Source organism: Geotrypetes seraphini, chromosome 10 (assembly GCF_902459505.1).
Source record: "Geotrypetes seraphini chromosome 10, aGeoSer1.1, whole genome shotgun sequence".
In the NCBI taxonomy this organism is placed as follows: Eukaryota; Metazoa; Chordata; class Amphibia; order Gymnophiona; family Dermophiidae; genus Geotrypetes; species Geotrypetes seraphini.
The window spans coordinates 88,975,646-88,993,845 of NC_047093.1; the positions used below are offsets into that span (position 1 = coordinate 88,975,646).

The window sequence follows — 18,200 nt, forward strand, 5'->3', positions numbered from 1 at the left end:
AAGAGGGTGTCCAGATGAATTGTGGGCATAGATCAAAGGAGTCATCACTGAAAATGCTCAAAAGCATGTGCCATACAAGAAGCCAGTATGTCATAGGAACTGGTTAATCAGAACCACCCTCCAAATCATTAATAAGAAGATAGAGGCAAAGGCTAAGGGCAGGTTGAATGAGGCAAGGCAACTCAATGCCAGGAAAGACAAGAACAACTCCGAATACTCGATGCATAAACCTCGAAGAAGCCTACATGAAGGACCACATTAGGGAATTATTTGCCAAGGCTAGGGAATTATTTGCCAAGGCAAAACAAGTGAAAAAGCCTTTCTCAGCATACCAATCAACCATCAAAGCCTGTGATAGAAATGAAATTAGTGACCATCAGGACATCAAGAAGAGATGGAAAGAATACACAGAGGAACCAGCACTGACTAACCTGAAGAGCTTGGGGGGTCAAGAGGAAGCAGAACCAGACCTATTGGAAAGTGAAGTGCATTGGGTGCTGAGGCATCTGCCAAACAACAAAGCACCTGGCATCAATAGAATCCCTACAGAGCTGCTCAAATCAGTCCCAAGATAGCACTATGCCAGATAGCACTGATAGCACTATGCCAGAAGATCTGGAGGACCTGCACATGGCCAAAGGACAGGAAAAGATAAGTTTTTATCCCACTGCTGAAGAAAGGTGATGTCAGGGACTGTATCAATTATAGAACAATCACCCTGATCCCCCAAGCCACAAACAACAAAACACCTGGCATTGATAGAATCCCTGCATAGCTGCTCAAACCAGTCCCAAGATAACACTATGCCAGGGACTGTACCAATTATAAAACAATTGCCCTTATCCCCCAAGCTAGCAAGGTGATTTTAAAGGACATCCAGAGGCATTTGGGAAACATCCTTGATCAAGAACTTCCTGACACCCAAGCTGGATTCCATAAGGGTAGAGGGAACCGTGATCATATTAAAAACTTGAGGTGGTTCATAGAAAAAGTGAGGGAGTACTAGAAGAATCTCTACCTGTGTTTAATTGATTATACCAAGGCTTTTGACTTTGTTGAACATGACAAGCTTTGGGAAGCACTGAGTGAGGTAAGAGTGCTAGTGCACCTGATCAGGTTAATTAGATCACTCTACTACAATCAAGCAGCTATAGTGAAAACTAGGTATGGAGGATACAGAATGGTTCAAGATCAAAAAAGGTGCAAGACAAGGATGCATCCTCTCTCCTTTTCTTTTCAACCTCTATGCAGAAGTAATCATGAGGAAGCTGGACTTAGATGATTTGAGTGTTGGGGTGAAAATAGGCAGAAGAACCCTCAGCAGTCTGAGATACACAGATGATACTACCCTGCAGGCAGATATTAAGAAGGAACTCAAGAAGTTGATCCTGAAGCTGAAAGAAGAAAGCGAGAAGATGGGACTTTGCCTGAACATCAAGAAGACTATAATCATGACTACCGCCAACAATAAAGTCCACATAAAGATCAATAATGAAGAAACAGAAGTGATTGAGAGCTTCATTTATCTTGCATTCCCCATTGATCACAGTGGCAGTTCGACTGCAGTGATCAAGCATCTATTAACACTAAGACATGTAGCCATGGTGAGCATGGACCAAATATGGAAGTACAAGGACATTTCAGTCACCATAATACAAAGACAGATCACTGCCATTGTGTTCCCAATCACGACATATGGCTATGAGACATGGACATTCACAAAATCAGAAGAAAAATCTACACCTTTTAGCTGTGGTGCTGGAGAAGACGTCTATGAATCCCATGGACAGCTAGGATCACCAACAAAGATGTTCTTGATCATATAAACAGCACATAAAAAATTGAGAACAGACAATTAGCACTCCAGTGGAGATAACAATGTAGAACAAACTTGTTTATTGCAATCAAGGACATATATAAAAGCTGTGGACCTGACAGCATTTCAGCATTTTGCTTTCTCCTGTACGATCGTTTGATCTAGTTTTGTTTTATCAAAGGACCTCTTATCCATGAACTACAGCTGCACAGTGACCTCTGAGCAGAGTTCTGGTTCTACCCTGCTCATAGGTGTACAGAAATGATAATAATTGTACAAATATTTCTGATAAAATATTGTTTATTAAAATTTAACAGACAGTCCTATTTCAAGGCATTCATTTGTACAATGGAGGAACAAGTTGGAGAGTGTAAATGAAACTTCACTGACTTAACGCCCTCAAAATTCCATTCTGCTAGGTTCACTTAAATATACCTAATACATGATGACATTTTTCTGCCTGCATATAATTGGTCAAGAATATGTGATACCATATAAGGCGTTTGCAAGCATATTGGGGGAGTGTCTGTCCCCCTCACACAAGAATTCCTAAAAGTTACATTTTAATACTAGCTTATCTAATAAAGAAAGATACAGAAGAAACCAAGAGAAGATATTACAATATACTTACAGAGAAAAAATTATCCATATACACAGCTTTAAATCATTTCTCCTTAAAAGTCAAACTGCTGCTTCCATGTTACTGAGTCACTTAAGAGCATGAACTGAAAATCCTGTGTCTCAGTGAAAGAGAAGGGGAGTGGCCAATCCACTTCCACATAACCTACATTTTCCTATATGACTTCTCCAGTACAATTTTTAGAGGTAATTATATTTCAATCTGAATCCTTGAATATGAAAGTTCCTACATTAATAGTTTACTGAAATTTAATTCTTCATATATGCATTTTGTATATCGAATTTCTAACTTTACCCTGCAAAAAAGGAGAGGGAACTCCCTTCCCTGGAATATAATCTCTGTATTAAGAAGAAAAGTCCATCTCTATAGCAACCAGGTCAAAAGCCAAACCTTATCTGCCACAGGTCTCTGGAGACCAGACTGGGCACACATTGAAACAATGGAACTTCATAAAACTAAGCTACAGCCTGGGTGTATCTGCTCTGGTCTTCAACAGAGCTTATATATTAATTCTAGTGACCTGAGAGAAGGCCTACTCCTGTTTCTAGTGACCTCAGCACAAAACACATATTTAGATCAATATATTATCCCATATTTGTCTTATCTGGTTTGTGTTCTGGCTTATCCAATTGTAATTTTATATAGCCATTTATAAACCCTTCTCCTCTGCCTTTGGATTAGGTCCTTATCTTATAAAATTAAACCCTGATTAGTAAATCCAGAGCAATGGGAGGAAAATATAATGGCTATTTTATTTTTCATGCTTGCCCATTCTACCACCTATCTGTCCATTTTTAATAGGCTGGCATGCCCAGGTTCAAAAGGGCCTCATCACCCCTGATGCAGGTGTTTTTAGACCTGAAACACAGTGCTGTGTCAGGTCCATAGCTTTTATATGTGTCCTTGATTACAATAAATAAGTTTGTTCTACATCAAATGATCTCCACTGGAGTGCTCATTGTCCGTTCTCACTTTTTCTGTGCTGTTTTGAACCCGTGGGTTTCTTGTCCTGTTGGACTTTTGTTGCTTGCATGATCATATAAACCCAGAGTTGTCCCTGGAAAGCAAGATTATCAGACAGAAACTGGCCTATTTTGGGCTTGTGATGAGAGAAAATTCACTAGAAAAGGAGGTGCTACTTGGAATGGTCAGTGGATACCATCAAGAATAGCATAGGAATGAAGATCAAACAATTGAAAAAAGCTGTGGAAAACAGGGAAACATGGCAAGGAGTGGCCTACAGAGTATCCAAGGGTCAGACACAACTAAATGGATAGTAGTAGTCCATTGCAAGCTAATCATCTCCAAGATAAAGAATTGCTTTAATTTTGGTGATTTGAATATTAACACCTACTAAGTACAGCAGATGGTGTGGATATATGAACTGATCTACTCTGGGCACAGCATTACTGAAGTCTTTTTTGGTTATGGAACATACAAAAGTCTATCAATCCACATCTGCTTTCTTGCTGTGAATTGGCAAACTAGCTTGTGACTAGCTGTATTGAAATTAACTCAGTTCAAAACCATAAGAATATTATAAGGAAACATATAATCTGCTTGGGTCTATAACTATCACTGAACAAAGGGGTTTGTCTTGGCTAGATGCTAGGTCATATTTTCTTTTTTTTAGTACAAAATTCCTATTCAGAGCTGTTAATTATTTCCAGGTAGGTGGTAATGAAATGTAAAATGGGACTTAAAGTCAATGTTATGGGGTTTTTGGTATTATACAACCTCCTTCCTACTCCACTGCCAATGTGTGATCCAACTTGGCATTAGTCTTCATTTGGAACCACAAACTTTAAATTTAACCAGAACTCTTCTCTTTAATTCACTGCTAAAGTCCTTCTAGACTTGTCAACCACACAGATTTGTGTTGGCCAAGACACAGAAGCAAAAAAAATTCAGCTCAAGAAAGAGTCAAGGCTACATGACAGTCTTTCCTTGTACTTCTTCTGTCTGTGACATTGACTGATTTGACAGCTTGGGGGCAAAGTGTCAAATTAAGAGGATGATCTTTCTATTAAACTATCTACTCTAGATTTCCTTGAAGAGAATCGTTATAAAAGCTTATGCCAATGTCTACATCCTATTTCCTTTAATGCAGAGTGCCAAAGCTTGTGGAACTTCCAAGGCACTACCAGCCCGTCTCCATCAAGGAGCTTTGACTTAGACACATGTAGCTCTTTTCATCATGCATTGATTAACAGTTGGCAGTCTGCATGCAGGGGCAGAAAACTCAGCCCACCTCATGTCAATTCTGATGTTATTATTGGCAAATAAAGCATTACTCACATCCAATCCTTGCCTGCCAGCAGGCTGTAAATGTGCTAAAAGCAGCAGTATTTTCTTCTTGACACTGCAGGGTTGGGCACATACCTTTCCAATTTTAAACCACTATTTATTAGTGTGAGTAAAATGAATTACAGGGCTTTCTGCCATTTTCTGCCAATGGAGAAATTGTTTTAATATGTTTGATCCTATATAGAAGCAGTTTACTGAGTGGATTGGCAATTTTGAAATTGTGTAAATCGGCTGTCCTGAAAATGTATGGTCCACATTTACAATTGAATAGAGTGTTCCATATAGATTACAAAGTTTCAAATACAGTAAAACATTTCATCCATTCTAAAACAAAACTAAAACAATGCTATACCATAAAAATCACATTCTAACATCCACGCCCCATTCACTTCAACAAGCATTCTTTAAATAAAATATTTTTCAACCCAAGAAGAAAAGCAATGTCATCTACCACTTTTAACTCCAATGAATTTCATATCTCTGGTAAAACAGCTGAGAATGTAGTGGTATTTTTTTGGTTTTTTTTATTATTATTATTTTTATTAATCTGTAAGCTTTTGTGGTAATATAAATCTTCTGTGCCTGACTCAAATGCAGACACCACACTGTTGTGTACATATTTAATTAAAGCAACAGCTCCCAAACTATGAGCCATGGCTCCCTGAGGATCTGTAACTGATGTACAGGGGAGACGCAGACTATTCTTATATTAGACATCTTTTCAACCTTAAGAAATTAAAAAGTATATAGAAATAAAAATAATACAACTGAATCTTCAGGTTATTCATTAGTTACTGTTTTTTGGTTTTTTTTAAAATTCTTTATTCATTTTCAAATTTACAATAAGTGTAACAATATATCCAAACAAATTAACAATAAATATAACACTTAATAATCATCAATGCTACAAATAATATGCTCTTATCTCCCACACTTCCCACCCTTTCTTATCATATAATCAATACCTTATACAATATGTAACAATAAATTTACCCTCCCCTCCCCCCCTCACAATCAAACTTGTAAATTTAAGGGAAAAAATAAATAAAATGTCATCTAATCGGTACAATATTTTGTAAATAGCTCCCACACATCCTGAAATTTCCTGAAAAAACTGTGCTGTATTCCAATAAATCTTTTCATTTTATAAACAGGACATAAGGAATTCCACCAGAAATTATAATTTAATCTACTCCAATTTTTCCAATTATATGTAATTTGTTGAATGGCAACCCCAGTCATTATAAGTAATAATTTGTTATTATTTGTAGAAAAAAGTGAAAATATAAATATGATGATAGTTATTTGGACGTTGGTTTCATGTTAACAAATGTTAATGGAGAAGAAAGACTGCAGTGTGTAGTATTTTTGAAAATTTTGGTGCCAAACTATATGCTTCCAAGTAAACTGAAGCGTCATTTAGAAACTACCGTATTTTCACGCAAATAACGCGCACCCGTATAAAACGCGCACACGGGTATAGCACGCAGAAATCACGATGATATGTACAAAAACTTTGGTATACCGCGCTCATGGGTATACCGCGCATGCTGCCCGACGCTCCTTTCGCCCGCCCTGACTTTCCGTGCGCTGTCCCGACTCTCCGTTCACCCCCCCTGACTTCCGTGCACTGTCCCCCCCTTGAAGGTCTGTCCCCATCCTGAAAGCCTGATGCCCCCCCGACGTCCGATACATCCCTCCCCCCGAAGGACCGCCGACTCCCCAACAATATCGGGCCAGGAGGGAGCCCAAATCCTCCTGGCCACGGCGACCCCCTAACCCCACCCCGCACTACATTACGGGCAGGAGGGATCCCAGGCCCTCCTGCCCTCGACGCAAACCCCCCTCCCCCCAACGACCGCCCCCCCCAAGAACCTCCGACCGCCCCCCAGCCGACCCGCGACCCCCCTGGCGACCCCCACGACCCCCCCACCCCCCTTCCCCGTACCTTTGGTAGTTGGGCCAGAAGGGAGCCCAAACCCTCCTGGCCACGGCGACCCCCTAACCCCACCCTGCACTACATTACGGGCAGGAGGGATCCCAGGCCCTCCTGCCCTCGACGCAAACCCCCCCCCCCCCCAACGACCGCCCCCCCCCAAGAACCTCCGACCGCCCCCCCAGCCGACCCGCGACCCCCCTGGCAACCCCCACGACCCCCCCACCCCCCTTCCCCGTCCCTTTGGTAGTTGGCCGGACAGACGGGAGCCAAACCCGCCTGTCCGGCAGGCAGCCAACGAAGGAATGAGGCCGGATTGGCCCATCCATCCTAAAGCTCCGCCTACTGGTGGGGCCTAAGGCGCGTGGGCCAATCAGAATAGGCCCTGGAGCCTTAGGTCCCACCTGGGGGCGCGGCCTGAGGCACATGGTCGGGTTGGGCCCATGTGCCTCAGGCCGCGCCCCCAGGTGGGACCTAAGGCTCCAGGGCCTATTCTGATTGGCCCACGCGCCTTAGGCCCCACCAGTAGGCGGAGCTTTAGGATGGATGGGCCAATCCGGCCTCATTCCTTCGTTGGCTGCCTGCCGGACAGGCGGGTTTGGCTCCCGTCTGTCCGGCCAACTACCAAAGGTACGGGGAAGGGGGGTGGGGGGGTCGTGGGGGTCGCCAGGGGGATCGCGGGTCGGCTGGGGGGCGGTCGGAGGTTCTTGGGGGGGGCGGTCGTTGGGGGGGAGGGGGGTTTGCGTCGAGGGCAGGAGGGCCTGGGATCCCTCCTGCCCGTAATGTAGTGCGGGGTGGGGTTAGGGGGTCGCCGTGGCCAGGAGGGTTTGGGCTCCCTTCTGGCCCGATATTGTCGGGAAGTCGGCGGTCCTTCGGGGTGGGGGTGCGAGTGGTCCTGCCGGGGGGGGGATGTATCGGACGTCGGGGAGTCGGCCGGGCAAGAGGGCTTGGGCTCCCTCTTGCTCCGATCGCGGGTGCGGGTGGGAGCGCGTGCGAGCGGTCGTTCGGGGTGGGGGTGCGAGCGGTCCTGCTGGGGGGGTGAATTGGGCGTCGGGCGGGGTGGGAACTATGTTTTAAAACTTTTGTATACCGCGCTCACGCATATAACGCGCGAGGGGTATGCGCGGTAGGTAAAAACGCGTATAACGCGCGCGTTATATGCGTGAAAATACGGTAATCATTCACACTCGATTAATAAAACTAGCGACTTCCGTCTTGGTGGGGGAGAGTTCAAGATGAAGGTTTTGCCGGTGGTTTGCTACCAAATGGGTATGTTGTCAGTGTTTTTTCAGGGGTCCTTTTACAAGAAATTAAATAGTATTCTTACTAAATTTATTTGGCTGTGGAAAGCTGTGAGAATTGTAGCCCAGGACATGGCTCAATAGCACTCTCAGTGGTTACTACAAAATAGCACACCAGCGTGTGACCCGAAATGGAGTCACCCTGCAGGACTGAACTGTTTTCAACAGGAACAAAAAATCCCAAAACAAAACACAACAATTGAAGTTCATAGGAAATAAATCAATTTTACTCATTCCTTCCTGAAGGTAAGTAGTTCATGATACAGCTGCCAAACTTGTCAGAATGTTCCCAAACAGCAGCAAACAAAAATATCAAAATAAGCAAGCAAACAAACAGCATACATTTGCTCTCAGCAATGATTTAGTCTCAGCTGTGTCTGAGAGTAGAGAGTTGCGCGGGGACAGAAATCCCACCCGTCCCCACCCGTCCCCGCCAAAGTCCCACCCGTCCCCACCCGTCCCCGTGAGGAATCCCTCCGTCCCCACCCGTCCCCGTGAGGAATCCCTCCGTCCCCACCCGTCCCCGCGAGGAATCCCCTCCGTCCCCACCCGTCCCCGCGAGGAATCCCCTCCATCCCCGCCCGTTCATATAAACTTCAGAAATAGTTATTTCATTTAATTATGCTACTGAATTAAAGGCTCTGGTAGAAACCCATTTACAAATAAGCAAAAAGACTTTATTAATTTGAAAATATTAATTGGGAAGAATACATACTTTGCAAATGGGTTTCTACCAGAGCCTCTAATGTTTATAAATTTTTATCAACACAACTAATATACTACTTTATCCTGAAGCAAAATAAAAAAAAAGAAATATAATTCTTTTCCTACCTTTGTTGCCTGGTTTCTGCTTTCCTCATGTTCTCATTCAATTCCTTCCATCCACTGTCTCTCTTCCTTCTGCATCTTCCATTTGCTCTGTTACTGTGCCTCTCCCTTTCTTCCCCCTTCCAAATTGGTCTGGCACCCATCTTCTTCTCTCCGCTCCCCCATAGTCTGGCATCTGTCTTCTTCCCTGCCAGTGTCTTCTCCCTACTCTCTCTTCCCCATTTCCTTTCAGCGTCCTTCTCCCCCCCATCTTCCCCATGTCCTGTCAGCGTCCTTCTCCCCCCTCTGTCTTCCACATGTGCTTTCAGTGTCCTTCTCCCCCCTCTGCTTCCCCATGTCCTTTCAGCGTCCTTCTCCCTCTCTGTCTTCCCCATGGCCTTTCAGCGTCCTTCTCCACCCACCCCCCCGTCTTCCCCATGTCCTTTCAGCGTCCTTCTCCACCCCTTTGTCTTCCCCATGTGCTTTCAGCATCCTTCTCCCCCCTCTGTCTTCCACAAGTGCTTTCAGAGTCCTTCCCCCCCCCCCGCCCTTCCCATGGCCTTTCAGCGTCCTTCTCCACCCCTTTGTCTTCCCCATGTCCTTTCAGCGTCCTTCTCCACCCCTTTGTCTTCCCCATGTGCTTTCAGCATCCTTCTCCCCCCTCTGTCTTCCACAAGTGCTTTCAGATTCCTTCACCCCCCCCCGCCCTTCCCATGGCCTTTCAGCGTCCTTCTCCACCCTTTGTATTCCCCATGTGCTTTCAGCGTCCTTCTCCCTCCTCTGTCTTCAAGTGCTTTCAGAGTCCTTCCCCCCCTCCTCCCGTCTTCCCCATGGCCTTTCAGCGTCCTTCTCCCCACTCCTTCTCTACCGCCCCGGGTGCAGTACAGCCGGCCAGGTCCCCTTACTTTTGTGGCACTTCCCCGACCGATTGACAACAGCCCCGGTCCGACAAACCTCCCTGCCCTTAACTGCGAATCTAAATTACCTTATTACAGCTGCTGTAAGAAGATAATTTAGATTCGCGGCTACAGGGCAGGGAGGATTGTCGGACCGGGGCTGTTGTCGGTCGGTCGGTCGGGGAAGTGCCACAAAAGTAAGGAGACCTGGCCGGCTGTGCTGCAACCGGGGCGGGGTGTGGCGGGGCGGGGCGGACCGCCCCCTCCCTTGGTAGCCACTCGAACCGCGAGGCTACTCTCCTCCTTACCTGCACTGCCTGCAGCACAGAGCCAAACGGAAGTCTTCCCGACGTCAGCGCTGACGTCGGAGGGAGGGAGGGCTTTGTTTAAGCCCTCCCTCCCCTCCGACGTCAGCGCTGACGTCGGGAAGACTTCCGTTCGGCTCTGTGCTGCAAGCAGAGAAGGTAGGGAGAAGAGCCGCGCGACTGAGTACATCCAGCTTTGTTTAAGCCCTCCCTCCCCTCCGACGTCAGCGCTGACGTCGGGAAGACTTCCGTTCGGCTTTGTGCTGCAAGCAGAGAAGGTAGGGAGAAGAGCCACGCGACTGAGTACATCCAGCCCCGCAGGAACCCCGCGACCCTCGGAGGCGTCCCCACGGGATCCCCGCGACCCTAGGGGGCGTCCCCACGGGATCCCCGCGACCCTAGGGGCGTCCCCACGGGATCCCCGTGACCCAAAGGGGGAACCCGCGGGATGCCCGCAGGTCCCGCGGGATTCCCGTCGTCCCCGTTCCCGTGCAGCTCTCTATCTGAGAGTTCAGCTCTTCTCAGACCTAGTTCTGACTGCTCCCAGGCAGGCAGTTTCAAAACACAAAAAAAAAACAGTTCATGGCACTTACTCAGTAGCACTAGTGCTCAAAGTTCATTAAAGCCTCTGGCCAGTTCAATTCACTGCCAGGACAGGAGAGTGTCAGGTTTTGCACAATAAAGCCTCTAGACAGGCTTTCAAAAATTCCCTCCCAGGGTGTTAGCAAAACCTCTCCCAACAAATCACCCTCCTAGCTTGCACAACAAAAATAGTCCCCAAACAGTCCAGAGCAAAACTCACAACTCACTGTTCATAGGTGAAAGCCCAGCCCACCTGCATGGCTTCAGAAACATCAGGAGCATACTCTGTCAGACTCTCCTCATACTCCATGGGCTGTTCTCCTGGAAATAACAGCTCCTCAGCTTGTCCAGCCTCTAGCAGCTCCATGGGTGAAGGTTGGTTGCTCCTGCTTGGCCCAGGGGACTCTCTAGGGAGAAAAGGTTTAAACCCTCTCCCTAGCTGGCCTGCTTGTCTGTTCTCCACTGCTGGCTTAAGTACTCTGGGGCAACGCCCTACTCTGGGTGACTCAGCAGTGTTCCAGGGGCCTCTTGAGCTCCCCTGGTGATAGCTCGGGGATGAATCACCCAATTCTTCATTACATAAATCAGGCTCCCTCTGGTGGTCACAGGCTAAATTATCAGTCTCAGGATTTACATGGACCTTCCTGATTCCACCTCGGGTTTTCATTTTTACTTTTTTTCCTGAACTACCAGGGACCCTGGCAGGCATCGTGTCTGCCTGGTCACAGAATTGCTTTAGTATCTTTACAAAAATACAATTGATACGGGGGGGGGGTATATTTTCCCAATTTTTATAGGTATCATCAAGCCTATATTATGTGTCAGGATATGTACTGGATCCTCCCCGAGCTCATGGAAAATCTTCCAAACTGGTTATGGTTGGAATGGCAACTCCTGTCTCCATTGAGATTGTATCACGTTTTGAGTATCAAGTTACCTAGGTTGTATAAGGACAATAGAATTTTATTAGACACTTGGCAGACATTAAAATCTAATATAATAAAGAGCTAGCTGCGCATGCGCACTCCTATTTGCGTGTCCCATGTGTGTAGGTCTGTGGCCGAAGGAGTGCGCATGCGCGCTAATACGTCACCAGCCGATCGCCTCCACAGGCCGGACCGTAGCCAGATGGACCGTGGGAAGGGGAAGGGGAAGGGGAAGGGAAAGGGGGGGGGAGGGCTTTGAGGGAGCCGGCTGTTGGCGGAGGGCAGACGCGGGCCCAGTATGGACTTGCTCCAGCTGTACAATCCTGTCCCTTAAACTCCCTGGCCGCCTAAGTTATTTTGATTTGAAATCTGCCACCGCCGCCACAGCGGCGGCTCCTCTCTCATCTTCCGACATAATATAAGTGCAGCTCATGAGAGGAGCCGCGGCGGCGGCTTTGAAAACGGCTCCCTTAGTTCTTTGCTGGATTTTTTTTTAAAGTTTAAAGCTGCCGCCGTGGCTCCTCTCACGATCCCGGCTTGTGTCAGAGAAGGCTTCCGACGCAGGCGGGATCGTGAGAGGAGCCGCGTCGGCATCTTTAAACTTAAAAAAAAAATCCAGCAAAGAACTAAGGGAGCCGTTTTATCTGCATGCTGCTACGAAGGAACAGGTGAGGGGGAGGGAAATGCTGATGCACAGGGAGCAGGCAGGCATGGCAGGCAAGCAGGGGGAGAGTGAAAGGGCTGCTTTGGCGGTAGGGGTGTGCTGGGGGCATACAGCAATCATGGGCAGGGGATCACAGAGCAGGCATGCATGGCTCAACAAGGGGTGAGGGAAAGGGGGCTGCTTTGGGGTGAGGGGTTTGCTGGGCCAGACAGCAATGGAGAAATACAGGCAGGCAGGGCGCAAGGCAGAGACACAGACAGAAAGAATGACAGACAGACAACATCCAAGCACAGAGAGAGAAAGGAAAAAAAAACAGTCGTCTACTCTAGCACACGTTGGACAGGGGGAGAATGAAAGAGATGCTGATGGACAGGGGGTTGAAGAAAAAGGAACGGAGGACTAATGTTGGACAGGGGGAGAAGGAAAGAGGTGCTGCTGGACCGGGGGGAGTTAAAACAAAGGGAGAAGGGCTGCTGCTGCATAAGGAGAGCAGTGAAGGGGTGGTGGTGGACACAGGGGAGGTAAAAGGAAGGGAAAATGGACAGGGGGAGCAGGCAAGGGGTGGTGATGGACTGCCAAGGAAAAAGAAAGGCAGAAAGAAAAAAAGCGGCTAAGGAAAGAGAGAGAAAGAAATAAAGATAGACACACACACATATGTTCTAGCACCCGTTAATGTAACGGGCTTAAAGACTAGTTTATTAATAATTTAACACCTATTCCGATTCATAAATCTACCTGTCAGTCCCTTTGGCTGAACTCCAAGATTCAAATTGGGGGGTTTAAGATCATCTGGAAGCATTGGATGAAGGCGGGCATACGTACTCTGGATGATGTAGTATCAGATGGAAAGCTACTTGACTTTTCACGACAACAACAAACATTTGGTATTACTAAGTCTCAAAATTATAGGTGGTTGCAGTTGAAGCAAGCCATTCAGAAGGGGTTTCCTGACTGGCAAAATCTTAAAAATCTGTATAGTTTGCCAGTTCTATGCTTCCAGACAGATTTCCTGGGACATCAGGTTGCTCAGTGGTACAAATTAATATCAGAATTTTTGAATAAGAAACCAAAGACTGGTCTTCCTGACATTTGGAGCATTGAGATAAAGCAGCAGATTTCTGTGTCTCAATGGCTACGAATTTGGACTTGGATGATAAGATGTACGGCATCTGCATCTATGAGACAAACATGTTTTTTCTTGTTACAAAGAGCTTTTGGACCCTGTTCATTTACAGAAATTGGATAGTTTTAAGTCTAATAGATGCTGGATTGTCATCTCAATATAAGAACATTGGATCATCTATTGTTCTATTGTCCATTGATACTTAAATTTTGGAGATCCATTTGGGATCAAGTGAATAAATTATTGGAAAATCCAGTAGCATTGACGTACGATACCGTGCTATTTGGCAAGTTAATGAGGGCTAAATGCCAAATATCTTCTCATAATGATAAACTTCTCTTTATTATGACAGGGGTTGCCATACAACTTATTTTGAGGAACTGGAAAAACTGGGGTTGGTTAAATTATACTTTTTGGTGAGAATTTCTATGACACACTTTTAAAATGGAACGTATGATGGAACGTTTGGAAAATCTTTCGCAGCTGAGAACAATGCTTGAATGCTTCTGCCTTCAGCCCTGAAGCAGTGGACTAAAAGGCTATATCCACGAAACGTTGGCAGGCAGTGGCAGTAATTTGACAGCATGACAGCATATAAAATTAACGCTGAGATAAGTACCTGGTTGCTAGCTTTTTCAGACTAAGGAAGTGTTGCATCCATAGCAGTAATCTTAAATATTTAAAACTATTTAAAAGTATGTACAGATATTTATTATAAAAATGATCTGAATTATTTATTATTAAAAATCTCGGGTTTTTCTAGCCTATGATTGGAACCACGGAGCAAAAAAACCACGCTGAAAGTCAAGTCTGTAATAGGACTGAGTGTGGGCTCCTATTCTGAGGCTTTTCCCTGAGTTAATTAGTATAATTCTTGTGAAAAAATTGAAAAAAAGTTTGAAAAATAAGTTCTGGTGGTTGCAGCTTCTTCATAAGTGGTGTTTCCCTCTACTTTTGGTAGAATATCTTTCAGAGCCACTTTGGGTGAAAATTTTTGAGTTGGCCATACAACAGGGACATTATAGGAAATTTATGGATGTTTGGGAGCCATTGACAAAATTCTGTAAGGAATGATTGTTGATTTTGCCCTTTGTTCATACACGTCCAGGTGTGTGGGGAGTAAACAGAGAGATAGACAAGGATGACATGGTCGACATTGTATATCTGGATTTTCAGAAGGCGTTTGACAAGGTTTCGCATGAACGAGCTATGGAATTGAGGGTGAAATACGTATATTGCAAACTGGCTGGAGCATAGGAAACAGAGAGTGGGGGTAAATGGATAATACTCGGACTGGAAGAGCATCACCAGTGGGGGGCTGCAGGGCTCAGTGCTTGGACCCGTGTTCTTCAACATCTTTATAAATGATCTGGACATTGGTACAACGAGTGAGGTGATTAAATTTGCGGACGATACGAAGTTATTCAGAGTAGTGAAGGCACAGGGGGATTGGGAAGATCAGCAACGTGACATAATCAGGCTTGAGGAATGGGCATCAACATGGCAAATGAGGTTCAACGTGGATAAGTGCAAAGTGATGCATGTAAGTAACAAAAATCTCATGCACGAATACAGGATGTCCGGGGACATACTTGCAGAGACATCCCAGGAAAGAGATTTGGGAGTTAAAATCAACATGTCAATGAAGCCGTCCACGCAGTGGCGTACCTAGCATGTGACACCCGTGGCCCATCATTTTTTGACACCCCCCCATCTATATGAAAAATATGATTTTTAGTAACAATCTACATATCGCACAACAAAAGTATACCTAGGAAAAGGCAGCATCTTAAACACTGCAGTGAGCACTAGAACACCAACACATACATTGTAAAACTAAACAAACCAGATCCTGCACAGTCAATTGATCCAGTACAGTTGATGCTATCAGAAAGCCATGTCCCTTTCATACACACAGACAGATACACCTTTGCCCAATATGGAATAATCACAAACTAAAAATAGAAATATGTAGACAAAAGTTAAATTGAACTGCCAAGAAACCAGAATCTGCATACAATGCAACACCAAAAACAGTAATACATGTCCTCTAATAATGTGCAAAATATAAAGACAGTAGATGTAAATTTGAAAAACTGATACATAATAATCACCACTTTACAAATTAACAAATAAAAATAAAACAAATAATGAGAAATATGAAAATACCATTTTATTGGACTAATCCCCGTAAGTTCGATCCTCATCCCCACAATCCACCTGATTCCATCCACACAAGCCTTGAATTGTTTTATATTGAACTTATTATATTAAAGTATAAAAAAAAACAATATCTTCTCCCCACTTCCCTTCAGCGTCCTCAGCCCACTCTCTCTCCATTTTCCTTCAGCGCACGCACATAAAAACAAGCAAATAATTTTATATCATTTTCATTCTATTCATTCATAGAAATTAAAGTCTAAATAATGCCAGTCACATAACAAAACCTGATTTTACAAAAATAATTCCCTGCAGTCAAGCCTGCAAGGATTACTAGATGTCTTTCAGCAACTCCCCCCGTTACCTTCGTGGCCAAGTCAAAATGATCTACCAACAATAAAATTTTAAAAACACAAAGCACATTGTAGGCAGAGAAAATGTTAATTATCATTTATATTCCGCGGGTTTTCAAAGAGGTCAAGGCAGATGACTTTATGCAATGTCACCTCAGTAACAACTATACAAAAATAGACAAATATATCCCCTCACTTTTTATTAAACCGATATAGCGTTTTTTAGCGCAGGGAGCTGCGCTGAATGCCCCACGCTGCTCTCGACGCTCCCTGCGCTAAAAACTGCTATTGCAGTTTAGTAAAAGGGGCCCATAGTGCAAAATATAGACAGCATATATAAATTCTCAAAACGTACACATTTTGATCACTAAATTGAAAATAAAATCATTTTTCCTATCTTTGTTTGGTAATTTAATCAGTCTCTGGTTGCACTTTATTCTTCTGACTGTGCATCCAATATTTCTTCCCTTCTTTCAGCCTCCTGTATGCTTCCTCTCCTCCAGACTTCATTCCCTCCCCCAACTTTTTCTTTGTTTTATCCTGTCCCCTTCTTTCTTTCTCTCTCCATGCCCCCTTTCTTTCTGTATGTCTGTCTTTCTCTCTCTCTCCGTACCCCATTTCTTTCTTTCACCCTGCCCCCTTCTTTCTTTCTCTCTCCATGCCCCCTTTCTTTCTCTATGTCTGTCTTTCTCTCTCTTTCCCCATGCTCCATTTTTTTCTTTCTTTCACCCTGCCCCCTTTCTTTCTTTCTGGATCCCTGTCCCCCCCCTTGCTTTCTTTCTGGCTCCCTGGCTCCCCCCCCTTTCTTTCTTTCTCCCTTCCCTCCCCCATGCCACCGCTGCTACCACAACCATGCTGCCACCACCGCCGGGGAAAGGCTGCCACTGGCCATCGGAAATAGGCCGACGCCGAATTCACTCTCCTTCTTTTCCCGCGGGCTGACCAACTCTGGCTGCCCGACGTCAATTCTAACGTTGGAGAGGACGTTCCGGGCCAGTCAGGCAGCAATTGGCTGGCCCAGAACATCCTCTCCAACATCAGAATTGACGTCGGACGGCTAGAGTTGCTCAGCTCGGGGAAGAGAAGCAGCAGGGAGGGAGAATTCGGCACTGGCTTCTTTCTTTCCCCGGCAGCAGTCTATTCCCCGGCCAGCTGAACAGCCCCTCGGGCCTTGCACCTCAGGCGGACCGCCCCCCCCCCCCCCTTGGTACGCCACTGCGTCCACGCAATGTGCAGCTGCAGTGAAAAAAGACGAACAGAATGCTAGGAATGATAAAGAAGGGGATCACGAACAGATCAGAGAAGGTTGGTGCGCCCTCACCTGGAGTACTGCGTCCAGCACTGATCGCCGTACATGAAGAAGGACACGGTACTACTCAAAAGGGTCCAGAGAAGAGCGACTAAAATGGTTAAGGGGCTGGAGGAGTTGCCGTACAGTGAAAGATTAGAGAAACTGGGCCTTTTCTCCGTCGAACAGAGGAGATTGAGAGGGGACATGATCGAAACATTCAAGATACTGAAGGGAATAGACTTAGTAGATAAGGACAGGTTGTTTACCCTCTCCAAGGTAGGGAGAGCGAGAGGGCACTCTCTAAAATTGAAAGGGGATAGATTCTGTACGAATGTAAGGAAGTTCTTCTTCACCCAGAGAGAGGTAGAAAACTGGAACGCTCTTCCGGAGGCTGTTATAAGGGAAAACACCCTCCAGGGATTAAAGACAAAGTTGGACAAGTTCCTGCTAAACTGGAACGTACACAGGTGAGGCTGGACTCATTTAGAGCACTGGTCTTTGACCTGGGGGCTGCTGCGTGAGCAGACTGCTGGGTAGGGTGGACCACTGGTCAGACCCAGCAGCGGCAATTCTTATGTTTTTATGTAATGTTAAAATTGTGTAATTAATGTCTCCATGTCTATGGAGATTAAGACCAGTACCATTGCATATGTGCACCCAAAGGTCTAATCTCTGTAAGACAGGCAGCATAGTGTGGAGTGGGGGGGGAGGGAGACCAGAGCTGACTCATTCTTCACCACAGGAAATGGAGCCATTAATCAGGATTTGTAATATTGAAGAATAGATTCTTGTTGACTCATTTGGGCTCTTAGAGTCCTGGTTTTGTTACTGTTATGACATCACAATCGGTAGTAATGTCCTTCTTTCATCTCAGCAAACAGAGGCTACTAAGTGGGTGAAGGGAAAGCCTCACTATAAAACCAATTACTGACGAGGGGATGAGGGGAGGTCCAGGCTCAAACTTTCTTCCGACTATAGCATAGTAACTGGTGGTAAGTAAAGACCAACATAGCCCATCTAATCTACCCAGTAAGGTAGCTAGAAATGTGTGTGTCCCTCTTTGGAGATTACCTCCCTCTCACCTTGCCTTTGT

At 45.5% G+C, this 18,200-nt stretch overlaps 1 pseudogene; it reads left to right on the forward strand.

Moving 5' to 3' along the window:
• The first annotated feature begins 245 nt into the window (after nt 1-245).
• Nucleotides 246-18,200, forward strand: part of LOC117368537 — a 59,071-nt pseudogene continuing 41,116 nt past the window's right edge.